The sequence below is a fragment of the Eleutherodactylus coqui genome, chromosome 1 (assembly GCF_035609145.1).
Source record: "Eleutherodactylus coqui strain aEleCoq1 chromosome 1, aEleCoq1.hap1, whole genome shotgun sequence".
Lineage (NCBI taxonomy): Eukaryota > Metazoa > Chordata > Amphibia > Anura > Eleutherodactylidae > Eleutherodactylus > Eleutherodactylus coqui.
Window position 1 is genome coordinate 97,413,534 of NC_089837.1, and position 21,139 is coordinate 97,434,672.

The window sequence follows — 21,139 nt, forward strand, 5'->3', positions numbered from 1 at the left end:
AATTACTAGATTTTGATATTCGGGAGCACAGCGGCCAGTCGTTTAAAAAAACCTACTGCTTCTTATTGAAATAAAAAAATAAAAAATGTTTATATATATATATATATACAGTACTGTGCAAAAATTTTATGCTGGTGTGGATAAATGCTAAAAGATGGCTTTTGAGCGATCATTTTGCATAAACTACTACTTGGTACTAATGTCTATTAGTACCAATTAGTAGGCTATGAGCAATCGGGAGCTGTAGTCAAGAAACAGACCACCCGCTGTTCCTTGATTAAATTCCTTTTGTTTTGCCGACAGGGCTGACAGCTGAGAACAGCTGATACAATGCAATCAGCTGTTATCAGCGGTCTCCGGGCAGAGCACAACATGCGGTCCTGCTAATCAGCTGTTCTGCCGAACGATGGTTTTCAAGCAGAACTGAAAACTATTGTTCGGCAGAAAACTGAAAGATGAGCACATTTACACCCTACAATTATTTTTTTGTGATAATCGTTGTGTCTAAATGGGCCTTTAGAATGCTAGATAGAAGTATTAATAGTTCATGATTGTCAATTAGTCAAATGTAAAGTAAATGAACAAAAGAGAAATGTAAATCACATCAATATTTGGTGTGACCAGCCTTTTTCCTTCAAAACAACATCAATTCTTCTAGGTACACTTGCACACAGTTTTTGAAGGAACTCAGCACAGAAGTTGTTCCAAACATCTTGGAGAAGTAAGCACAGATCTGCTGTGGAAGTCGGGTTCTCAAATCCTTCTGTCTCTTCATGCACTCCCAGAAAGACTGGATGATGATGAGATCAGGGCTCTGTGAGGCCGTATCATCACTTCCAGGACTCCTTGTTCTTCTTGTTATGCTGAAGATAGTTCTTAATGACATTGGCTGGATGCTTGGGGATGCGAGAGGTTTCCATTAATATAGCATTAATGGAGACCGCGGAATTCCGCGATCACCAGCAGGCCCTTTTTGTTTTTAATCGTGGTACTCCCGTGGTGTAAATTTGCGGGCGAATCTCATTACGCTCGCGGGCATGAGCCCTAAGGCTGGATTGACACAGGCGAACGCAACTTCAGGCTGAGAAACTTGGTCCGATATTGCGCTCGCCAACATGCATTTTACCTGTGGGTGCCAGGTATTTTTGAAATTCCGATCCTCTTACGCGAGTTTTATGAGCAATAGAGGATCGGAAGGGTTTCCTATTGATTTAAATTGCGCCAAGCAACTCTTATTAATATGTTCAGTGACATTTGCCCAAAAAGGCACTATTAGTGGACATTCCCAGCAGATGTGCAATCCAGTGTCTTTAAGTGCATTACGTCTCCAACACCTATCTGATGATACCAGGCTTAAAGGGGTTGTCCCGCGAAACAAAGTTGGGGTATACACTTCTGTATGGCCATATTAATGCACTTTGTAATGTACATTGTTCATTAATTATGCGCCATACAGAAGTTATTCACTTACCTGTTCCGTTGCTGGCATCCCTGTCTCCATGGTGCCGTCTAATTTTCAGCGTCTAATCGCCCGATTAGACGCGCTTGCGCAGTCCGGTCTTCTCCGTGTTGAATGGGGCTGCTCGTGCTGGAGAGCTACTCCTCGTAGCTCCGCCCCGTCACGTGTGCCGATTCCAGCCAATCAGGAGGCTGGAATCGGCAATGGACCGCACAGAAGACCTGCGGTCCACCGAGGGTGAAGATCCCGGCGGCAATCTTCGCAAGGTAAGTAAGAAGTCACCGGAGCGCAAGGATTCGGGTAAGTACTATCCGTTTGTTTTTTTCAACACATGCATCGGGTTTGTCTCGCGCCGAACGGGGGGGCTATTGAAAAAAAAAAAAAACGTTTCGGCGCGGGACAACCCCTTTAAATTAAACAGATGTTCATGTGACTTAGAAACAGGGAGAAAACTAAAAAAACTAGAGTGCCTCCTTAACAACCTCTTTAATGAAGTGCTAAGTACTAGTGTGAGAATATGTTGCTTTTAAGTGTTAAATGTTACTATTAATGGCCTATCCTCAGCTTGGTCATCAATAGTTGATCAGTGGAAGTCAGCTGTCCAGGATCCCCAGCGATAAGCTGTTCTCCACCCTGCTGTCAGTATGAATGGAGTCGGAAGCTGATGGCCCCACCTGGATTGCAGCTGCTCAGGTTGATATTGCAGCTGACATTGGATTCAGTAGGAGCCGTACCTGCAATTATCAGCCCAGGCTTCTGCAGTGCCGACGGAGCTGTCAGCTTCCGGCTCTGTCCACACTGACAGCTGGTTTTATGCCAGATGATCGCTAAGGGTCCCAAGCAGCTGGCTCCCACTAATCCACTATTGATGACCAATCCTGAGGATCGGCCATTCATAGTAAAGTCCTGGAAAACCTCTGAAAGGGGGTTTCTGAGTTATTTGTTTTATATAGTTTTGGGCTCGCCCAGCACTATGTTTAAGAAATATACTTACTACTAATATAGAAGTCCGAGGCAGGTAATGTGATGTCACTGATAAAGTCCCTGCCAGCCTCCCATTGGCTAAAGTTGACGCCGATGTGAACAGAGGACCGAAACGGCACCCTGCGATGGTGCACAGTGGGAGGTATGTGTGTTTTTTGTTTTACACTTGTCGTCTCCCACTGCCACCAATGTTAAAAATATCAGAAAAGGCCTTTCAACTAATTCATCAAAAGACGGTGCAAATACTGTAAATGCAACAATTTTGGGGTTCAGTTTGAAGCAACCACATAAAGCTACATTCACACAACATCTGTGGGGCACGTTCAGTGTATTTGATGGGAAAATCTCTTGACATACACGCCAAATGTGTCTATTGCACTACGGTGCAAGTTTGGTGGTGTGCCAACGGGCATATGAAGTCCACAAATGGCTGGTAACATAGAAGCATGTTGAGGTGCACTGGGCCCGTAACTGTGTCTTCATCGAAGAAGGTTCAATTAAACCCTTGGATGAAAGTCCTCACCTCACATGGAGCCATGGTCAATTGAATGTGAGGACTTTCTGGAGCCCAATAAACACATTTATGATGATTTACTCTACCATTTGGTTTAAACTGTGCTTCATCAGACCAAACACATGCTCCTCATCCTCATGCACCAGGTGTCAAAACCAATGCCTTTTCCATTAGGGTCTTCTTCATTCATGGAATGTAACAATCTCAGGTTGTAAACTTTCCTTGTGCTCTCCTAAGAATATGTATGCTTCATCTGGTACCTCCTGTCTCACATGCAGCTTGTTAGAAGGACTTTTGTGGTGAGCGTGTCAACTCTTCCAACATCACATCCGAGGAAGCAGGACCTGTTGCGGTGCGACGCCTCCCAGATCTTTGCTTCTGCACATCACACATGGCTCCATAGGCTAACTTTTCTAACTTATCAAAAATGCATGTGATTGTCAGGCGTGCGGGCGTTTCTGCTGCAAACACATTCTCAAATTCCCAATAGCACTTCAAAATAGTTTCTTAAAAGACAACTATGCCTCTGCTATTTTATTTGACCCTCCTGATGACCACATGGTGGCTTTAGCAATCGTGTGACTACTTCCATCTTAAGAAACAACATAATACTACATGTTGCCGCCATAATTCAATTCGAATTTTAAAGGACATAGATGTCTACTATTGAAGTGTATATGCATTTTTTGGGACACCCTGTATAGTGCATGCATAAAGGAAATCTCCTGCGTTATGTGCTAAATGTAGGACAACCATAAGTCTATGAAAAAAATATACAGTGATCCTTTGTCTCTCGCGGGGGTTATGTTCCAGAGACCCCGCTATACGTGAAAATCAGCGAAGTAGTGACGTTATATTTACACAAATCAATCTGTCGGATGAACTGCCAAACAATCGCAGAAGTGAACAAACAGATCGATGCTACGATCAGTGAGCCAATCAGCGCCTGATACAGAACTCATTCCATCAGCCAATAGTGTGCCATGTACAATCTCGCGTTGGCAAGTGCTGTTGTTAAGGACCGTTACACATGACCGGTCACATTAACCTTTCAAGCCTTGGGTTCCAAATTAGTTCGTACCTGGATGCATCAGGGAGGCCAAAAACTATATGATTTATAGTAATTAGTTCCCACAGATACGTAGAGATGAGCCGCGGCAAGTATACAGCCCACTCTGCTTAAGGCGCGTACACTGAATCTTTATTAACTTTTCATAGCGTTTCTCAATACAGGAAAGGAATACGTCATTAGTCACTGCTTTAATCTTATTGGGTTAGAAAAACATCAAGAATCGTGTATTGTTCAACAATCAGCGTAGTGAGAATATCTATGTGAAATGTCCTTCAAATGATTATTCCTCCCTTGTGAGTTTGGATGATCGCAGCGTCTTATCAGCATGATTTGCTCTTTTCCCAAAGCTCAGGACGTGGGGGAGTCTCTTCTGATAGCGACTGTACCAGGCAAATGTTCTCGGATGAATAGAAAAAAAAAATCATTAGACATTGCACCGAATGTCATGCTCTAAAGTTATTTCTGCTTTAATTATTGTTTCACTACACACAAGCTTATTTACATCTTATAATGCTCCATTTTGTATCTAGCGGCCATTTTGAGACAGATTCTTCCATATTATGAGCCGGTACCTTCTCAAACCCCCCTAGAAACTGTCTCAAAATAAACGGTACTTTATAACTTCTACTGGGCAAGGTAAGGTTTGCTTTCCCTATATCTAGTTTATGATCTATGCCCTACCTATCATTGTTGGTCAGCTGTCCAAGGGCTAATCCCTTCCCCGACAACTAATCCTAACTAACTAAACGCGAAGACCTGATGGACACAGAAGGGATCTACAACACACATGCTACTCTATTCTAATGGCTGGGAAACTAGAGTGGTCACCCCTGCTTCTGCTGAGACAGATCCATAAGGGAACAAATCGCTCTGTTGTATCATAGGCATATAGCCTGGGGTCTCTACATTTACGTATATGGGGGCGACAGGTACCATCTGATCTGTAAGCTTAGCACAGGAGCATTTTATGCAGGGCACAATACAGACAGAAAGTAGCAGGAGTATGATAAGAGTAACCAGAATCCCTATTCCTATCTGCATTAAGAATTGTTTCCATTGTCCGGTCCATACAAACCACTCATCCTAGGGGTTAGTTATCCCAGAATTACGCTTCAGCTCTTCTGACAATGTGGCCAATTTCTTTATTGCGATAGTCACTTTACCTATGGGGCCTGTGTTATCTGGAATATTCGTACAGCAAGTTTCACCAATCATTTTACAAACACCACCTTTCTCGGCTAGTATCATATCCAGAGCCATTCGGTTCTGGAAAGTCATGATGGCTGTGGGGCCTAATTGATCAGCAAGCCCTTGAAGTGCATCTCTTGTATAGTTCACGAACCTTTGTTGGTTGTAATATATATCAACATTCTTACTGATGGTTACTATTCCAAACAGGGACTCAAATCCGGCCTTAACTTGATCCCTGGCTTTAAACTCATCTGGCACCCCCCCTTGGCACTCTGATTGCATCTATATATATACACATGTGGATCAAACCTGCCACCTGGTTTCAGATTGTCATGCTCGTCTGTAGGACCTGAGAGAGAAGCAGAGACCACAGAATGCGTTATTGACAATTCCTTGGAGAGACCTATGACAAAATTAACAAGAGAATCATTTCCCAAACTTGGCTACTGTGGCATGTATCCTCCGGAGAAAAAGAAAAACTAATGGAAGACGCTCAATTCAAGATTTGCCCGTTTCCTTCATTGCCCATGGATCTACTTTCCCACTACTCCGTGGATGGTAGGGTGTGTGAAAAGCCTGGAATATACCCAAAGCAGACATGATGTATTGCATTATTTCACCTGTGACATTTGTACCTTTGTTTGACTCAATCACTTCCGGTACCCCGTATCTGCGGATTACCTCATTCATGAGCTTCTGTGCGGTTACCTGCTTATTTACTTTGGTAACAGGGTAGGTCTCCAACCTGAAAAGAAATCTACAACAAGCACATATTCATACTTCCCAACAAGTGGGAGCTGAATGTAGCCAATTTGCAATCCCTGAAATGGGTAGAGTGGTCTAGGCAAGTGTTATGTGGCAAATTTACTTCTGCCCTGTTGCTTAAGGCAAAGATCATGCAAAATTGGACAAATGATGCAGCAGCTACAGAAAACCCAGGAGCCACCCGTCCTCGTTCAAGCGCCAAAATCATTGCTGCTTTGAGAGGTGCGTCTTTCTGTGCGTCAGCTGGGCCATCATGGGGCACAGGGACTGTGGTAGGCAAGTTCTGTTGACTGTCCGCCATACGCCGCCCTGTTCTGTTGCTCCCATATTTAGTCCATTTGTCTTTTTTCTTCATTGCTGGCTTGTAACTGTAAAGTCCTTAGCATATCAATGTCCAAAGTTTTTATCAAAGTCCAAAGTTTTTATCAAAGTCCAAGATTTTTGTCAAATTCTTCTTTTCTTCCACGGCTTCAGGGCCGCTGCCTTTGCTGTGTGGTCTGTGATGGCGTTGCCTCTTGCTTCTCCGGTGTAGGAATTGGTGTGAGCTTTCCACTTTGTCAGGTAGTAGTAGGGCCTTCCATGAGACTCTGCACCGCTGCACCATTCTCAATTGGTTGTCCTGCTAAGGTAAAAAAAACTGTCTGGCCTTCCATGTTGGGCCGTAATCATGAGCTATGCCAAATGCATACCGGGAGTCAGTGTAAATGTTTGCCGTCTTACCTTCTACCACTCTACACGCCTCAGTGAGGGCCTTCAGTTCCGCTTCTTGTCCTGAAACATGCGGAGGCATTCTGCTTTTAGGACATCTTGTTGTGTATATCCGATGTGGAGTCGTCCATCCTCACCCTGGGACCATCTATAAAAAACAACTCAAAATATGCATTGTTAACAGGGGCTTCAGTAACCTCTTAAAACTTACATTTTCTTGTTGCATCACTGCTAGACAATCATGCTGATATTCTATTTCAAATAGATCAGAACCTTGTTGCAAACAATTTAAAAATAGCTGATCTGCAATACCTAGATCACCTATGCCTTCTCCTCCCCCCTGTGAACCAGGATACTCAATTAAAAGAAGAGTAGCCAGGTTCAAAAGAGCACATTGTAGCCGGATCTGACAGGCCAGAGATAAGTGCTTGGGTTGCACTTGCGTGAGTATGCTCCGAATGACATGAGGGGTGAGGACCACTAAGGAATGGGGGGGTGTAGTCCAATACCATCTCAGAAGGTTTGTCAACCATTGCCTGTACTGCTGCCACCGCACAAACACATGAGGGAGCTCCTCGAGCCACTGGATCCAGCCTCATGGAGTAGTATCCAAGTGGCCGTGGTTATCCTCCGTGCTTTTGTGTCAACACTGCCGTTACATGGCTAGAAAGTTCAGTACAGAAAAGAGTAAAGGGTAAAGAGTAGTTGGGAATACCCAAGACTAGAGAGCTGCTTCAGGGGTGAGAGAGAAAAGAATAATTGAAAGACAGTCATAGAGTGGTTGCATAAGAGAGGAAACAGAGTAGAACCATGGGTGGCAATATGAAACAAGGCCCAGAAAGGTGCGGAGTTTGGCAACAGATGTAGGTACAGGTATGGCCTGGGCAGCAGCCTTTTGTTCCTCTGTCAGATGTCCAGTTCCTTGGCCTAAACAATGACGCAGAAGAACCACCTTTATTTTGCAGAACTGAAGTTTGTCCTTAGAGGCTTTACAAACATTTTCTGCAAGATAATATAATAATAATAATAATAAACTTTATTTATATAGCGCCAACATATTCCGCAGTGAACAGTGAAATTGTGGCCTGTTGGCAGGCTTCCAAATTATCAGCACACAGCACCTACATCACACAGCGCCTACATCACACAGCGCCTACATGTGGTAGGCGCCTGGCTGACCCTTCAGCGTCTTTTCTGGACTGGAAAAAGAGGGGTGTTTGTTGGAGCAGTTAGTTTACAAGACTCTTCTGAACTGGCACCTGAGGTCTCAACCCATACCGATCCATCCGGTGAGAATTTGACGGATGCAGATTAGGCCTGTAAGATATCAGTGCCAATAACAGAGACATGAATTACATCAGGGCAGAATATTCTACAAACATCTATCCACATTGGAAATTTACAGTCTGCATATGCAGAAGGGGGGGAGAAAAACTTGTATCCCCAGTCAATATCTACATCACACATCCTACATTCATCACAGTCTGAACACGGGTCACTAACTCTCATCCATCCATGCGGTCAAGTCTGGCTCTCTCATTCAAATGCCTATGATTCACCACACACACACAATGTTTGCGCCGTTACAGAGTTCAGGAAATTGTGGATACATTGCACTAGGATGCACACCGTTCACACCAGGAGATAACGCGTATGATGCAACTGTCCTCATCTTGCAAACAAATGCATTCAATCACTACCACCTCTCCCTGGAATCAGTCAAACTTTAACTGTCTGTAATACTAGAGATGTACAACAGATTCCACAACACTAATATTTCCCATAAAAGGAACACACATTTACACAAAGAACAGCAAAAACAGTAAGATTCACTGGATTCATTACGGGTTCTATACTGTTAAAGCAAGCAAACTTATTGTCCAGTGTTCTCCGCTCTAATATTTGGCCTTGAGAATTAGATGAAGAGAAAAACAAAGGGAAGGGGGGAGATTGGAGACAAGGGGGAGGACCTGCTCCGGACTAGCTGCGGCTTCTCATAGATCAAGCATTAACCCTCTCCTTCGTTCTGTAAGCTTTTCTACTGCCGTTCGCAATCCTAGCACCCATAGTGACCTTTCTTCTCAGCAGTATCTGACTTATGAGGAATGGACAACACGTACAGCAATGACACAATGTTAGGGCATTAAGACATACAGGACAGACAGCACAGTGGTTAATTGTCACATAATTGTCTGCAGACTCTGCATGAACTTGCTTCATGTCATAGGGGGACACAGACTAGAGGATTTCCTTTCTCCTCCTCCTCCATTTCCCCCCTTGCAAAGTGGAAAAGATTTTTTCAGCAACAACTACATTTGTGGGCAATTTTAAGCACAAACCTACTTGGGATGGGGGTGCTAAACACAGACTGCAGAACAGATAATCGGGAGGAGGCTATTTGCAGGCGGGATGAGGGGACTTGAACGTTTCTATGCAAAATTCACTCGTCATTGCAGTGCGCAGAATTGGTATGCCAGGTAAAAACATACATAGATGGGAGATGAGAAGCCAGCTCATTTCTGCTGCGGAGCTAAGATGACACCTGAGGGGTAACTGAGGATATTGTTGCAACAGATGCTAAAATGGCCGTTGGGCCATGGCTGGCACTGAAATGGCCACCGAAGGTGTGGCCTGACTAGGCAATGGTGACGGGAGGGTCCAGGAATACTACATACTAGAGACGTATCAAGATATACCGACTGGTATTGGCCCCAATAACAACACGGCCATCTAGGGGCAGGACAAAAGGGAGAAAAACATCATCCATGACACGGCCGGGGCAGTGCCCTCAGATGGTGAAGAAGGGCTGCCTTCCTTTGTCTTCAACTCAAAGCATATGAATAATCGCCATCTTGAAATTGCAACTTTCTTAATTCAACTTTACATCACTTACTGAAACATCTTTCTCTGCAAACTTGAGCAATCGTCTATTAACTAAAATTCCTTCATTATCAGCTAACACACTTTCCAAGCCTTCTCCGACAGCCCCCACGTTTGCAACACAACTGTCAGCTCTCTGTGAATATGAACTATTCCCTGCATTTAGACTCATAAATAACACATATGCTGTGACCTTCTAATGACGCCACATGTTCTGCATTTTTCAACTCCTCTCTACATACTACCAACTGTCTTCTTCTTAACAATTTAAACATCGTATATTACGACGGCCTAATTATAAGTATATATAACTGCCTGAGACCCTGGTATGCCTGTAGCCTTATGCTCAATCATGTAATGTAAGAACTCTAACGTCTGACACCCTTTCACATAACTTCTTAACTTTTTGCCTGCTCTACATGACACCAAGTGGACAGGATCTAGGAGACCCTGATCAGTAGTCTTCTTCTTAAAGAACTTCAACATGTTATTACGTACGATACAACAAGACGTAGTGTTCAAAGACTTCCACGTCTAAATGCCCTGTTCTCGATGACGTAGTGTTCACAGACTTCTACGTTCGATACAGTTAAACCGCCAAAATGCCCGGTACAGTTAAACAGCCAAAACGCCCTGCACCGTTAAACAGCCAGTCCTAATGGACCCACAAAACGCCCGGTACAGTTAAACAGCCAAAATGCCCTGTACCGTTAAACAGCCAGTCCTACTGGACCCACAATGAAAACACATATATATGCATATAGTCAAATTACAGATTCTGTCCCTTGGTGTCACTTAAGAGTACCCAAGACCTGAGGTAAACTTCTTTACCGATGACAACTATGATGTCAAACATCAAACATCCGACTGACCTAGGAGTCTGTCAATCAACTGAGCCAAAACAGACCAACGGCAGACATCATATAATAAATATGACACTTACCGGGCTGTGTGTGAGGTTGATCAGTCCTCTGGTTTGGCACAGTGGATATATGTCCTCCCAGTCCGATGTCGTTGTCCGATGAGTGACACAAGAGTCAATCAGTAAATCCTGCCGACTACGCCAGTTGTTAAGGACCGTTACACATGACCGGTCACATTAACCTTTCAAGCCTTGGGTTCCAAATTAGTTCGTACCTGGATGCATCAGGGAGGCCAAAAACTATATGATTTATAGTAATTAGTTCCCACAGATACGTAGAGATGAGCCGCGGCAAGTATACAGCCCACTCTGCTTAAGGCGCGTACACTGAATCTTTATTAACTTTTCATAGCGTTTCTCAATACAGGAAAGGAATACGTCATTAGTCACGGCTTTAATCTTATTGGGTTAGAAAAACATCAAGAATCGTGTATTGTTCAACAATCAGCGTAGTGAAAATATCTATGTGAAATGTCCTTCAAATGATTATTCCTCCCTTGTGAGTTTGGATGATCGCAGCGTCTTATCAGCACGATTTGCTCTTTTCCCAAAGCTCAGGACGTGGGGGAGTCTCTTCTGATAGCGACTGTACCAGGCAAATGTTCTCGGATGAATAGAAAAAAAAAATCATTAGACATTGCACCGAATGTCATGCTCTAAAGTTATTTCTGCTTTAATTATTGTTTCACTACACACAAGCTTATTTACATCTTATAATGCTCCATTTTGTATCTAGCGGCCATTTTGAGACAGATTCTTCCATATTATGAGCCTGTACCTTCTCACTAGTGGCATACTGTATTTCCTGTATGCACCACAAATTTGCATGACATAGTGAAAAACTCTGCGAAAACAGAATTATATATAGTCTATCTAAAATCCGCGATGCACTGAAGCTGCAATCATTGAACCGTGATATATTAAGTGTAGGTGATTTTGCGTTTACCAACTGGTCAGGCTTTGTTTTCCTATACAGTGTAAAGAAAAAAAGGTATGCAGACGTATACCAGCCAGATGGATACCAAGGGGAAACTCTTAACATACGTCAGGCCTATAAGGGTCTATGAACACGTTCATTGTATGCACCTGCAGTATCTCCAGGCACATATCCTGAATGTACGCTGTGTAGACACAGCCTTAACCCCTTAGTGACAGCCAATACACCTTTATAATGAACTGACTAATGGGTATCAAGGCGATGGCTTGACTGACTACCAACAGCCAGGCTCCCGCCCTAACTGCCAGAAGAGGAGAAACCTTAGATTCTGGCAGTTTAATCCCTTACATGCTGCAATCAAGAGCAACTGCAGTGATGATCAATAGACATTGCAGTGCTTGAGGGGGCTCAAAGAAGGGCAACTAAATAAAAAAAGGAATGACAAGACTGCAATACCCAGAGAGGCTATCAAAATTGGGATTATTCACCCTGGAAAAAAGACGGCTAAGGGGTGATCAAATAACTATGTATAAATACATGAGGGGACAATTCAGGGATCTCTCCCATGATATGTTTATACCCAGGACTGCGATGGTAACAAAAAGGCATCCGCTACGTATAGAAGAAAGCAGATTTAATCACCAACACAGAGGGGGGGGTTCTTTACTGTAAGAGCAGTGAGACTGTGGAACTCTCTGCCTGAGGACATGGTGATAACAAAATCCATAGAGGAGTTTAAGAGGGGCCTAGATGTCTTTTTAGAGCGCTATGATATTACAGGATATAGACATGAACCCCTTAGTGACGGAGCTTTTTTGCTTTTTTCCATTTTTGTTTTTTCCTACTCCCTTTTAAAAAATCGTAGCTCCTTAATTTATCCATCGACGTCGCTGTATGAGGGCTTGTTTTTTGCGGGACGAGTTGTATTTTTCAATGGCACTATTTATTGTACCATATAATTTACTGAAAAACTTTTTAAAAATTCTTAGCGGAGAGAAATGGAAAAAAAACGACATTCCACCATCTTTCGGTGCGTCCTGTTTCTACAGCACACAAATTGCAACAAAAACTACCTGATATTTTTATTCTATGGGTCAGTGTGATTACTACGATACCAAACTTGTATAGTATTTTTTTTGCTGTAGTACTTTAATTTTTTTTTAAAGATATTTAATTTTTTTCAATTATTTTCTGCGGTCATTTTTTGCGCGCAATACCTTTTTATTTTTTCGCCTACGTAGTTGAGCAAGGGCTGATTTTTTTCGGGATGTCCTGAAGTTTCCGATAGTATCAATTTGGAATACATATGACTTTTTGATCGCTTTTTATTGCGTTTTTTCTGGGAGACAGGGTAACTAAAAAAGTGTATTTCTGGCGTTCTTTATTTTTTTTTTCAGACGACGTTCACCGTGCGGGAAAAATAATGCACTACTTTGATAGATCTGACTTTTACGGACGCGGCGATATCAAATACATATTTTTATTTTATGATTTTGATTATTTAATAATGGATATGGCAAAAGGGGGGTGATTTAAACTTTTATAACTTTTTTTTTTAACAATTAAAAAAACTTTATTGATTATTTTTTTTACATTACTTTGAAGTCCCCCTGGGGGACTTTAACATGCGATGCTTTGATCGCTCCTGCAGTATGACGTAATGCTATAGCATTACGTCATACTGCTTTTTTACAGGCAGTCTTTCAAGCCACCCTGTGTGGATGGCTTGATAGGCAGTCTGCTAAGGCAGCCCTGGGGCCATTTATTAGGCCCCCGGCTGCCATGACACCTGCATGGATCCCCCGATCTCACCGCGGGGGGGGGGGGGGCGTGCGGGACCCCCGAACAGCGTTCGGGGGATTTAAATGCCGCAGTCAGAATTGACAGCAGCATTTAAAGGGTTAATAGCCGCGATCGGCCGAACGGCCAAGCGCAGCTATTGCCCGTGGGTGTCAGCTGTAGTAAACAGCTGATGCCCGCGCTGTATGGAGGGAGATAGCGGGAGAGAGGACGTAGTTTTACGATAGGGCTGTCACTAAGGGGTTAAATAACCAGGGGTGTTGGTGATCCGGGTGTAACAGTCAGGTAGGAACTTTCAAACGCTGATCCAGGGATTATTCTGACTGCCATTATGGAGTCGAGAAGGAATTTTTTCCCCAAATGGGCTAAAATGTCTTCTGACTCATTGGGTTTTTTTTGTCTTCCTTTGGATCAACAAGGAGAAGTGGAAACAGGCTGAACTAGATGGACATTGTCTCCCTTCAGCCTAACATACTGTGTTACTATGTAACTGCAGCATGTAAGCAGATGACAGGGTAGGTTCTTTCTGTCACCCATCAGCACCCTGCAATGCGATCGCAAGGTAGCAATGGGTTCCCATGGCAGATGGAAGCTTGACAAAGACCTCAATATCTGCCTAGTAACTCAGCCAATTAGACCCCACTTCTGGCAAAGTCTGATACGCTGCTGTCATAGGCTTAGTTAAATGCATTACATAAGTGATGTGGTGTATTTTCCAAGTGATCAAACAATCACATCTTCAAGCCCCCTTCAAAAGCTAAAAAATAACGCCAAAAAAGTTTACTTTAATGAAAAAAAGCCAGTTAAAAAATGTATATTTTTCCCCACAAAAAGCTGTTTTAAATGCATAAAATACCTAAAATATTTAGTTTTTCATGGTGAATGCTGTAAAAACATTTTTAAAAAGTAACATCAGAATTGCTATTTTTCTTTTGTTTATTTCTCACAAAACATAATAAAAAGCAATCAAAAAGTCACATGTACCATAAAAACTGCATTTCTTTCTGCCAAAAAAAAAGACCTCACAGAGCTCCGATGCCAGAAAAATAAAAATTTTATGAGTCTTAGCCCGCCTGCACAGGAACGGGTCGGATTCTGTATGCGGGGACCCGCAACGGAATCTGACCCTGTGCCCAGCCGGCGTCCATGCGTACCTGTCATTTGTCTGCATAATCTGTACTGCGGATGGACCCATGCGGCTCGCCGCCGGTCATGTGCAGTACACATTTTTTTTAAAACTCCTGCTTTTCCCGTGTCATCACCTAGCGATGATGCAGAATCTGTGACCTTACCGCAATGTCAATTGCGGTAGGGCCGTGAGTTGGACGGCTTCCATTCACTTCATAGGGATCCGTCTGTGTGGAATCCACGCAAAAATGAAGCATGCTGTGATTTTTTTTCCACAAGCGGAACATCAGTCGCTGTCTGCTCGTGTGAGCACATATGCAAATGCTCCATTGGTTTGAATTGGTGCAGAATGCCAGGGATCCTCCTTGGGGGAGACGATTGCGGATTCCGCAGTTCAGACACAGTCTTGTGCAGGGGGCCTTAGAATCAGATGACGCGGATTCAATTGTTTTTCATTAACAAGGTACTTTAAAAAAAATCTATATAAACTTGATATCGCAGTAATCGTGCTGATCTAGATAAGAAATGTGTTATTTTCCAAATGGTAAAAACAAAACCGAAAAATAATGTCGGAACTTCTGTACCTTTTTCCAAGTAGTGTAATAAAAGTTATACAACACATTATATGTATCGCAGAGTGGTGCCAACAAAATATACAATTTGTACCTGTCAGCGAGTTATGGCTCTTGCAATGCAATGAGGAAAATCGCTTGGTCCTTAACACAAAATAGACTCGTTACTAAAGGGTTTTCCAGGAAAATACTATTGATGACCAATCCTCAGTAGCTGATTGGCTGGGGTCTGCCGTCCAATGTCAGTGCCACTAAACACTGGGGTATGGAGCAGAAGCTACTGCTCCAAACTTGACGTAGTGATCAGAGCTTGTAATCGCAGACACAGTTCCCATTGACTTTAATAAGACCCCAGACTACAGTTGCAAGTGCCAGCCACCACACTGGGGTCAGGGCAGCAGGATTGGTCATGAATAGTATTTTCCTGGAAAACGCCTCCAATATTTTAAGCTTGTGACCAAGTTTAGTACTTTAATATATGGCGATTTTTAAAATCTTTTCAGCACCTTCTTTCAAAAGCTATAACCTTTTTATGCTCCTGTCAACATTTATTTAATCACTTTTATTTTATCATGTTTTCTGGAAGGCAGAAAGAACAAAAACAGTATTTTGGCTTTGTTTGTTTTCCCCTTCAGTGCTCAACATGGGGATGATATGTTCATATTATCATATGGGTCATTATGGATGCAGCAATACCAAATAGCCTTTTTGTTCTTAAACATTAGTTTTTTTTATTAAACTGCAAAAGTCAAAGAAAACATTTTACAAATCATTTAAATTAACAGTTTTCCAATTACAAATTCACGTTAGTCTTACAGAATAATCTTGATGTCAAATCGCAGTGTTTTATCCATCCAAACAGGAGTAACATTATACGTGTATTTGGAAATGAGAGATGAACGTGAGATCATAATTAAGTAGTTCTTTAACATCTGAAAAACATTGGGGAACATGGGGGTCGTGGAATATTGGGGAACATGGGGAAGGAGGGAGGGTTACACCAAATATTCTTTAAAACAAAGGAAAAATTGCACAAAAAAGACGTTTTTTTACCTGGACAGTTTTTAAGATTTAATATGTTCGAATAGGGAACTTAAATATGCAGTCTTATGATCATTCAGATAATATACTGCGATATGCAGTATATACTGCAATACTGTTAATGGGTTGACAGAGGGAACTTTCTCCTTCTGTTAAGTCATTAGATGTCCCTTCAGTTTTGATCATGGCATCAAAAGGGTTAACACCTGGGATCAGAGCTATCTCCAATCCCAATATGACACACACAAGTGCTGTCATGAAGCCTCATCAGGCAGGAGCGGTCCCATCCCAGCAGTGAAGAAGTCCAAAAGTTGTAGAAGCCAGAAGGGGGTCCCAGGCTGAGACATTGGTATACACTCTCCTACCCCACTCCCTACCCCCACTCCATTCCGGCACACAGACGCTACTGTACATAACTACATGGAGGTAGAAAGGAGAGGGGGAATGGAGGAGCTGTGCCTGGGTGAAGGACCTTTATCATGTGCCTGTGATGTCAGCCAAGAGCCTTCACCAACTTTAGTTGCAGTTTTACACAAAATTGCGTCAAAAATGCCAGTGGGTTTTTATTTTTGCAGTTTACATAAAACAGCATCAGAGACAATGCAATTTTTGGTTTAAAAAATGTTGTAAATTCATAGCAATTTTGTGCAAATTGCGGATAAGATGCAAAATTCTAAATATAATAGAAAATAATTTTACTGGCAGCATGCTATAATAGCATGTACCCCTTCTAGTAATCCATGATTATTGAACATATGATGGACATCTCCTTTAGAATAACCCTTATTAGGAAACTCCTCCCACCTCAGGGCTTAGTCACATGGGCGCATCGGCGCCCGTATTACTGCAGGAAGAAGACGGGCGCACTTCAGGATGGACGGCTCTCTGCAGTCCCGGAAGAAAGAACATGTGACCGGCTTCATTGCCGGTCATGTGTTCTTTCTTCAGCGCTGCGGGGAGTCGTCCGTCTTGAAGTACGGCCGTCTTCTTCCTGCAGTAAGGGCTCAGTCACACGGGCACATCGGCGCCTGTGTACGGGTTCCGGTGCGCCCATGTGACTAAGCCCTCAAAGAGCATCACAATTGCTTTAAGATGACTCTCACAAGAGCCCTGGACAGCAGACATTTGCCTTAGGCCAGGCTCACACAAGCGTATTTGAATTGCGTATTACGCGCGCATTGTATGCTTGTATAATACACCGCACATCGTGGCAATTCAAATACATTGATTGTTGCTGCCCCACTTACACTAGCATTTTTCATTGTGCGTAAAAAAAGCTGCATTTTCTATTTTACAGTGTGTTACATGCAATAGAGCCCTATGGTTCTATATGGGTGCATATAAAATGCTGTACATATGCAATTACACTGCGTATGTGCGGCATTTCTATGCAACGTCACTAAGCAACAGAGCTGGAGAATTTAAGAAAATGAAACTAGGAAGACTGCACATGACAGCGCGGGTGAAAAACACTAGTAATAATAGTAATAATATCTTTATTTGTATAGCGCCAACATATTCCGCAGCGCTTACATAGACAGGGTAATACAGAATGACAAAAGTACAAAAATTACAGAACCACAGTTACATAGTAATCAGTTGATGGAAACAATAGGGGTGAGGGTCCTGCTCCAACAAGCTTACATACTTCAATTATGGGGATGGTACAGAAGGTAAAGGGGCTGGAGATGTGCACGGTATGGTGAGGTGGAGAGGGATGCTATACACATAAACAATGGTCAGACCAGGGGCGTAACTATAGAGGGTGCAAGGGATGTGGTTGCACCCGGGCCCAGGAGCTTTAGGGGGCCCATAAGGCCTCTCTTCTCCATATAGGGAGCCCAGTACTATGAATAAAGCATTACAGTTGGGGGCCCTGTTACAGGTTTTGCATTGGGGCCCAGAAGCTTCAAGTTATGTCTCTGTGCAGCATGGTTTAGGTATGGGTATGGGTACAGATAGAGGGGGGGCCTCAGCTCAAGTTTTGCATCAGGGCCCCTGAGCCTTTAGTTATGCCCCTGGGTCAGACATTAAGCCGTGTGACGGCAGAAACAGTGTGACTGCAGGGGCAGGTGATGATGGCTAGCAGGGATTGCAGTCAGTAGGTCAGGGAGCATGTTATCAGGCGGCGTACAGATCGGTTCAGTTTAGGAGATGTGGTATGTCTCCCTGAAGAGGTGCGTTTTTAGAGCACGCCTGAAGTTTCGTGAATCAGGGATTGTGCGGATAGTTTTGCGTAGCGCGTTCCAAAGCACCGGTGCTGCTCTGGAGAAGTCTTGGAGGCGGGAATGAGAGGTTCGAATTAAAGGAGCGTTACATCTGGTTTCGTTAGCAGAGCGGACAGCCCAGTCTTGGTGATGAATTGAGATGAGGGAAGCAATGTAGGGTGGCACTGCGCTGTGGAGAGCTTTATGGATGAATTTAGCAAGTTCAAATTGGATTCTGTATTTAACAGGCAGACAGTGCAGTGACGGGCACAGGGCAGAGGCATCCAAGTAGTAGCTGGACTGGAAGATGAGCCTGGCTGCTGTGTTCAGGATGGTTTGGATAGAGTAGAGTCTGGTGCAGGGGAGGCCGAACAGCAACAAGTTGCAATAATGGAGCCGAGAGTGAATAAGGGCAACAGTAAGCATTTTTAGTAAGTCCACGGTGAGAAAAGGTTCTTGCGATGTTCTTGAGGTGCAGCTGATATATTCAGGCCAGAGATTGGATGTAGGGAGTAAAGGAGAGATCGGCATCGAATATGACCCCAAGGCAGCGGGCATGCTGTCTGGAAGTTATGGTGGCGCCACACACTGAGATGGAGATGTCAGGGTGAGGTTGGTTAGTAGAGGGCGGAAAAAACAGTAGGTCAGTTTTTGAGAGGTTCAGTTTTAGGTAGAGAGAGGACATAGTGTTAGAGACAGACATTCAGTGATGTTTTGGAGAAAAAGTGCCAAGATGTCACAAGAAGAGGTGTATAGCTGGGTGTCGTCAGCACAGAGGTGGTATTGGAGACCAAATCTCCTGATGGTTTGTCCAATAGAGGCTGTGTAGATGGCGAAGAGGAGGGGGCCGAGGACCGAGCCATGGGGGACCCCAACAGCAAGGGGAAGAGGAAGGGAGGTAGAGCCAGCAAAGGAGACGCTGAAGGAGCGGTCAGATAGGTAGGAGGAGAACCAGGAGACAGCAGATGCCTCCCCCATCCTACGTATGTGCAATAGAAAGATGTAAGCAGCTGGGCATCAGAGCTACTCCTGCGCTGTATCTTATATAGGAAGTACAGGCACGAAGGATTTGTGGCGAGCGCTGGAGATGCTAATGGCTATCAATCAAATGGTAACAATGGATGATGATGAATAAGCCGGACTCATATCCTCCACAGGACGCACGTCGGGCTTATCTCTGGCTCATTAATATAACATCTAGCTTCATTATTTAGGTACTGACAGCCTGTTGAGAACTGCTGATTTACAGAGGCGTGAAGTTTTTGAATCTTGGACACAACTATATTTTTAGTTTGGTGGTCAACATTTTTGTGACAGGTTCCCTTGCAATTGACTCTAAAACACAAATTAGGGAGACCGCCATATCCATGGGGAGAGATAGTAAAAAATGTCAATGATTCTACTTACCGGGTGTCAGGTGGAGCAACAAAACTTTTGTGTCCCGCCTGCACCTGGAATCCAAGTTCGCCTTTCAGGAGTTTCTTTGATAGCGGGTCTCCCGTATTATCCAGAAGAACATATATTATATATATCTGATGTTATCCATCTATGCTCTTCTGGAGAGCAGCAGCACAAAAAGTACCCCAAAGTTCTTGCAAACAATGGGGAAAACGTAATATATGAACAACCAGAAAAAACTTTTTTACGGCTGCGCTACAATACCGACCCTTAGGTAGATAGGGAATAAGCTTCTAGAAACCGCAGTTCAAAGTAAGCTAATTTTTATTCCCCAAAAAACATATACATCCAGAAATGAATATTAAAAGCAACGCGTTTCTGCGTCAACTGACGCCTTTATCAAGCTTATGACACCCGTTTGCAATTGACTCTGCAATGCCTGAACTTTCCACTTGAAGACTGACAGAGGATTACTCTATCACTTGCTAACTCATGCACCGCGCTGCTCTGCTCCGCTCAGGCTACCCGTTGCTCTGCCTACAGCATAGCAATGCCAGGGCATGACTATAGTGGGTACATAGGGTCACACCTGGGCCCTGGAGCCTTAGGGGGCCCAGGAGATCTCCTTCCTTATATTAAGAGACCAGTACTATGAATACAGTATTATAGTTGGGTAGGGTGCCTACTATAGATTTTGCATTGGGGCCCAGCTGCTTCAAGTTACACCTTTGACCTGGGCACTCCACCGTGACAGCGCTCTCATACACAGTCTGGCCTCCAGGGCCGACTCCAGGCAATAGAGTCTCAGTGGATCCCTCTTTCTGTCTCTGCATTAGCCGCGATAGAAGGGCGCTAGCTGAGTTATTATAATGAGCCGCAGCTAGCATCTCAGCGATGACATCACCGACAATGATGGGGCCGCAATACTAAGTGACCGCTAGTCGGACCTCAGCTGGAAGTGGTTGTTTCCGATTCCACTACACTGGATGAATTTTAGAAATCCCTGGAAAACCCCTTTCAGAAGTGATATATTTTGGATATGCCACCTTTTACATGTATATGCTACTTCTTGCTTCCTCTTATACATAGATGCCACCTTTCACATATAGATACCAGCTTTTGCCCCAATCAGGCCCTCAATTTTAATTAGTCTGATTAATAAAATAAAAAAACTACATGCTCCCCCTTCCTGTCACTCCCCAGCAGCTGCAGTTTGTGCCTCTATCCCCGCTGACTTCTGGGTTGTGTGATCATATGTGATTGCTCTCAGTGAGAAAAACCAAGTAATCTTGTAGATATGATACCTTTTAATGGCTACATGATGTTACAGCAAGTTTTCGGGGATATCTCGCCCCTTCGTCAGGCTAATTAATGAAACTAGTTTGGATGGCACATAATTATAACATACAGATGCAGAGGGGAGGGGGGAAACACTCCTCTTGATCTAAATAAATGTTCACATACATTTTTTGAGACTTGAAAAAACACAAGACAGTCTGAGCAGAGAGACAAACACTAAATCAGTCCACTGAGCTGAGAAATGCACCAGTTTTATGATGTC